The sequence below is a fragment of the Otolemur garnettii genome, unplaced genomic scaffold, assembly GCF_000181295.1.
Source record: "Otolemur garnettii isolate 467f Iridium unplaced genomic scaffold, OtoGar3 scaffold00008, whole genome shotgun sequence".
Classification (NCBI taxonomy): Eukaryota; Metazoa; Chordata; class Mammalia; order Primates; family Galagidae; genus Otolemur; species Otolemur garnettii.
In genome coordinates, this window is record NW_003852403.1 from 16,512,741 (window position 1) to 16,519,384 (window position 6,644).

General features: G+C 39.5%; 1 protein-coding gene and 1 non-coding gene across 4 annotated transcripts in view; one reads left to right on the forward strand and one right to left on the reverse strand.

The window, feature by feature from the left end:
• Positions 1-6,644, reverse strand: part of DDX50 (DExD-box helicase 50) — a 49,802-nt gene that overhangs the window by 19,281 nt on the left and 23,877 nt on the right. The gene's annotated exons all lie outside the window — the stretch shown is intronic.
• On the forward strand, positions 6,087-6,195 carry LOC111723170. Its single transcript, XR_002771768.1, has one exon. It is a non-coding gene; the product is annotated as a U6 spliceosomal RNA (small nuclear RNA).

A 6,644-nucleotide genomic window follows, 5' to 3' on the forward strand; every position in this document is an offset into this window, starting at 1 on the left:
AAAAAAAAAAAAAAAAAAAAGGAAAATTATGAAACCCTAAGAAAGGAAACAGCAGAGGACTTTAACAAATGAAAGAACGTACCATGCTCATGGCTGGGAAGAATCAACATTGTTAAAATGTAGACCTACACTCCCCAGAGCAATCTACCAATTCAATGCCATCTCTATTAAAATACCAACATCCTATTTTCAAGACTTGGATAAAATGATTCTGTATTTTGCATAAAACCAGTAAAAACTCTGTATAGCTAAGGCAGTTCTTAGTAATAAAAACAAAGCCGGGGACATCACCATACCAGATTTTAGGCTGTACTACAAGGCCATAGTGGTCAAGACAGCATGGTATTGGCACAAAAATAGAGACAGAGACGCTTGGAATCCAATAGAAAACCATAAAATGAAACCAACAACTTACCACCACCTAATCTTTGATAAACCAAACCAGAACGTACACTGGGGGAAAGACTCCCTATTCAATAAATGGTGCTGGGAGAACTGGATATCCACATGTAAAAGACTGAAACTGGACTCACACCTCTCTCCACTCACAAAAATTGATTCAGATGGATAAAGGGAGTTGTGTGTACCTCAGCTGGGAAGGACATGTTGAGGTTGGCAATCCATCAAAGACAGTAACTACCATGGCTTCCGGTGCTTTGGCCAAACCTCAGATGTGTGGCCTCTTGGCCAGGCGCCTGTGGATTCATATTGTTGGAGCATTTGTTTTATCCCTGGGGGTTGCAGTTTTCTATAAGTTTGCTGTGGCTGAACCAAGAAAGAAGGCATATGCAGATTTCTACAGAAATTATGATTCTATGAAAGATTTTGACGAGATGAGGAAGGCTGGTGTCTTTCAGAGCATAAAATAATTTTGAAATATAAATAATTTTTTTGGGCTGATTTACATAGACGTTTGTCACTGACCTGTGTTCCTGAGCTATGAATATGAATGATAAATAAACTACTAATAAATTTTTAAAAAATGGATAAAGGACTTAAATTTAAGGCATGAAACAATAAAAATTCTCAAAGAAAGCATAGGAATAACACTGGAAGATACCGGCATGGGGAAAGACTTTATGAAGAAGACTGCCACGGCAATTGCATTTACAACAAAAATAAACAAATGGGATTAAATTAAACTGAAAAGCTTCTGTACAGCTAAGGAAAGACAACCTACCCAATGGGAAAGGATATTTGCACTTTTTTCTTTTTTTTTTTTCCTAAGACAGAGTCTCACTTTGTCACCTTCTGTAGAGTGCCATAGTGTCACAGCTCACAGCAACCTCCAGTTCTTGGGCTTAGGCGATTCTCCTGCCTCAGCCTCAAGAGTAGCTGGGACCACAGGCGCTCAACACAAAGCCCAGCTATTTGTTTGTTGTAGTTTGGATGGGGCCAAATTCAAACCCGCCACCCTCGATATATGGGGCTGGCACCCTAGTCACTGAGCCACAGGCACCACCCTATTTGCATATCTTGAATCAGACAAAAACTTAGTAACTAGGATCTATAGAGAACTTAAGTTAATCCACAAGAAAAAAAGCTAACAGTTCTATACATCAATGGGGAAAAGAGATGAACAGAACCTTCTCTAAAGAAGAGAGACAAATGGCTAGCAAACATATGAAAAAATGCTCATCATCCCTAACTATTAGAGAAATGCAAATTAAAACCACCCTGAGATATCATCTAACCCCAGTGAGAATAGCCCGTATCATAAAATCTCAAAACTGCAGATGCTGGCACGGATGTAGAGTAAAAGGAACACTTTTACACTGCTGGTCGGACGGCAAACTAATATAACCTTTTTGGAAGGAAGTATGGAGAAACCTCAACAAATTCAACCTAGACCTCCCGTTTGATCCCGCAATCCCATTACTGGGCATCTATCCAGAAGGAAAAAAATACTTTTCTTTTTTGTTTGTTTGTTTTGTTTTGTTTTTTTTTTTGAGACAGAGTCTCAAGCTGTCGCCAGCTCCAGGCTCTGGAGCTTGACGAGCTACAGGCGCTGAACCCAAGCAAATTTATCTTTAGCAGAAACCAGATAGTCTTCATTAATTAATTTCCAGTCTTCATTAAAAAAATCTGTTTTCTTCCTTTAGCATTCTTTTGGTCTTCTTTGACATGATGGACTGTTAAGCAGACAGAATAAAAATATATAATATTGAGCTGTACACCTGTTCACAAATTCCACTTCAAACAGAAACACAGTGCACCGTTGTCTAAAGTTGATAACAGACTAGTGTACATGACCCCCATAAACCCTTACAAACCAGCCTGGCCCAGTAGTGAGACCAGTCAGGTCGGGGAAGTTAGAACTACATCATGAACGTGACAGTGTCAGTTTAGCCCTTATGGCTTGTAATGTTCTAGTTGTGCCAGTAAATCTAGGAGGATTATTTCATTGAATCTTATTTTATTCTTGGGTATTCTAAATGTATTTGCTTAAAAAATAAAAATGTAAAATACAAAAAAAAAAGTAATGATACAAATACAAGGATTTGTTGCCTGAAATTTATATTCAGTCAAAAGGCTACAGTTAAGGACCTAGAAGGCACAAGTTCCCCACCCCTGCCCTATCCTTTATCTTGCTCTTTTCATTTTTTTGAAACAGAGTCTCAAGCTATCACCCTAGGTAGAGTGCTGTAGTGTCAGCTCACAGCAACCTCAAACTCTTGGGCTTAAGCGATTCTCTTGCCTCAGCCTCCCAAGTAGCTGGGACTACAGGTGTCCACCACAAAGCCCGGCTATTTTTTCGTTGTAATTGTCATTGTTGTTTGGCAGGCCCAGACTGGATTTGAACCTACCAGCTCTGGTATATGTGGCTGGGGCCTTAGCTGCTTGAGCTATAGACGCCGAGCCCATCTTACTCTTTTCTAATGCAGTTAGAATACTTCTAGCCAGAGTATTTCTTTCTTTTTTTTCTTTTCACTATTTTCTTTTCTTTTTCCTTTCCCTCACCCCTTCCCTCCTCCTCTCTCTCCCCTTCCCCCACCCCCCATTTGTCCTTATATCAAAGTTAAATACATAAGATTCATGCTTCTCCATTTCTGTGATGTCTCACTAAGAATAATGTGTTCTGGCTCGGCGCCTATAGCTCAACCGGCTAAGGCGCCAGCCACGTACACCTAAGGTGGCGGGTTCGAATCCCCAGCCTGGACCCGCCAAACAACGACGGCTGCAACCAAAAAATAGCTGGGCGTTATGGCGGGCGCCTGTGGTCCCAGCTACTTGGGAGGCGGAGGCAAGAGACTCGCTTGAGCCCAGGAGTTGGAGGTTGCTGTGAGCTGTAATGCCACGGCACTTTACCCAGGGGGACAGCTTGAGGCTCTGTCTCAAAAAAAAAAAAAAAAGAATAATGTGTTCCACCTCCATCCAGATTAATAGAAATGTTGCAAAATTTTCATTTTTTAAAATGGCTGAATAGTATTCCGTGGTGTACATGTACAACAGCTTCCTAAGCCTTTCCTGGGTTGAAGGGCATTTAGGCTGTTTCCACATTTTAGTGATTGTAAATTGAGCTGTGATAAACAGTCTAGTACAAGTGTCTTTATAATAAAAGTTTTTTTGGCTCGGCACCTGTGGCTCAAGTGGCCAAGGCGCCAGACATATATACCCGAGCTGGCAGGTTCAATTCCAGTCCGGGCCCACCAAACAACAATGATGGCTGCAACCAAAAAATAGCTGGGCGTTGTGGTGGGCACCTGTAGTCCCAGCTACTTAGAAGGCAGAGGCAGGAGACTCGATTGAGCCCAGGAGTTGGAGGTTGCTGTGAGCTGAGATGTCATAGCACTCTACCCAGGGTAACAGCTTGAGGCTCTGTCTCAAAAAAAAAAAAAAAAAAAAAGACCTGGAAATAATGCCACTGAGGCAACTTCCAAAGTAACTAAAATAACTTATATACTGGGAGGGGGGCATTCATTGATATGGAAATTGAGAAAGAATGGATTGTTAAAGTTGTAGGATGCTTAGACCCCAGTAACATTTCAAAATACAAATAACTTCCTCTTTCAAGTAGAGCCTAACTGACTGGTAGTATTAATTAGGCTTCAAATTAACAAAACAATTTCATGTGATCCGTCAAAAAGAAAATATGTATTATTCAAATGCTTAGGATGAAATCAACCATTACTACTACTGACTCAGTGCAGGTTTTATACTTCATTTGGATCTTCACAAGGTAAGATTCCTTTTACTACAAAGAGTTACTAACTTGCTTTGAGGTACTCTTGCAAACAAAACATGAGGAATTGGTATCTTCAACAACTTTTGAGAGAAAGTAATGAAGTTGGACTGAGTGTGGTAAATTTAATGAGCGTAGGTACAGACAATGCACCTTCTGTGACAGGAAAACATGACACGTTTATTACACACATTAAAAAAAAGTATATGTATTAACAGATCCAGATGCTCTCACTTCTTTTCACTGTATCTTGCCTAAGCAACATCTCTGTACTAAAGCTACTACTTTAAGTGACACTTTGCAGAATGTTTTATTTATTTATTCATTTTTTGCAGGTTTTTTTTGGCTAGGGCTGGGTTTGAACCGGCCACCTCCAGCATATAGGGCCAGCGCACTACTCCTTTGAGCCATAGGCGCAGCCCTACTTATCTCACTATGTTGTCCTCAGTAGAGTGCTGTGGTGACACAGCTCACAGCAACCTCAAACTCTTGGGCTTAAGTGATTCTCTTGCCTCAGCCTCCCAAGTAGCTGGGACTATGGGTGTCCACCACAACGCCCAGCTATTTTTTTTTTTTTTTGGCTGTAGTTGTCATTGTTATTTGGCAGGCCTAGGCTGGATTCAAACCTGCCAGCTCTGGTGTTGTTTGGCTGGTGCCCTAGCTGCTGAACTACAGGCACCGAGCCTGGCGGGCATAATGTAAGGGTATATGGCACACCTCTTGGGTGTGGGACACAACTATAAGAGGGACTCTACCTAACAAATGTAAACATTGTAACCTAGTTGTTTATACCCTCACATTAACCTGATATTAAGAAAAAAAAAAAAAAAAAAAAAGAGGCTCAGCACCTGTTGCTCAGCAGCTAGGGTGCTGGCCACATACACCAGGGCTGGCAGGTTTGAACTGCTAAACAATAATGACAACTGCAACAAAAAAACTAGCTGGGTGTTGTGGCGGGCACCTGTAGTCCCAGCTACTTCAGAGGCTGAGGCAAGAGAATCACTTAAGCCCAAGAGTTTGAGGTTGCTGTGACGCCACGGCACTCTACTGAGGGCAACACATAAAATTCTGTCTCAAAAAAAAAAAAAAAGAAAGAAAGAAAAAAAAGTACTTATAAGACAACTGAAGATTTGAATACTAATTGATATTCAAAATATTATTAATTTTTAGATGTGATAACAGCATTATGAGTTTTTAAAAGATCTTTTTATTTTATAGATAGCATACAAATACAGTGAAAACCTCTGTAAGCTGACCAAAGGACTGTTAACAAAATGTTAAGCGTACAGAGGTAGTCAACATAAAGAAATAGGCCCTGTACTGATACATACAGGTAGTGCACGTCTGGTCTATGAAAATTAGGTCAACTTAAGGAGGTGGTCAATGATGGAGGTTCTACTATATTTATGGATATAATATGGTATCTAGGGTTTCCAAAAAAATAATTCTGAAGGAGGAAGTCAGTGGGCATTAAGATAAAATAAGGTAAACACTGAAGGTGAAGAAAGAATACACAGGAATTCATTATACTATTCAACTTTTGCATATGTTTAAAATTTTCTATGTTTTTCAAAAAGGAAAAAAGACACATGGATTTATTATTGATTTATTCATTCAATAATTATAATCGATTTTATAACATAACTCAAAATATTACCCTTTTTTATCCACAAAAATTCAATTTTTATTTTGTTGATTTTGACTTTGTTTTTGAGCAGAGTTGCACATTGTGACTCGAGCTAGAATGTAGTACCTCAATCATAGTTCACTATAGCCTCTAACTTCTAGGGCCCAATTGAACCTCCTGGCTTAGCCTCCCAAATAGCTCTGATAGAATCCTATCCTGAGTTAATGGTCATAGGAGGCTGGCTACAACTTCTTTGTGAATTAACCTCAATTTTGAGGTGCTTGCTTCAGTAGCACCATATACTAAAATTGGAATGATACAGAGAAGGTTAGCATGGCCCCTGCGCAAGGATGACATGCAAATTTGTGAAGCATTCCACATTTTTTTGTGGTGTATGTACACCATGGAATATTATGCAGCCTTAAAGAAAGATGGAGACTTTATCTCTTACATGTTTACATGGATGGAACTGGAACATATTCTTCTTAGCAAAGTATCTCAAGAGTGGAAGAAAAAGTATCCAATGTACTCAGCCCTACTATGAAACCAATTTATAGCTTTCTTATGAAAGTGATAACCCAAATATAGCCCAAGAAGGGGAAAGGGCAGGGGGAGGGAGTGTAATTGGTGGCACCACACCTACAGTGCATCTTACAAGGGGACATGTGAAATTTACTAGGTAAAGAATATATTTATCTTAACACAATACTAAGAAAATGCCGAGAAGGCTATGTTAACAAGTTTGATGAAAATATTTCAAATTGTATATAAAACCAGCACATTGTATCCCATTATTGCATTAATGTACACAGCTATGATTTAATAAAAATTAAT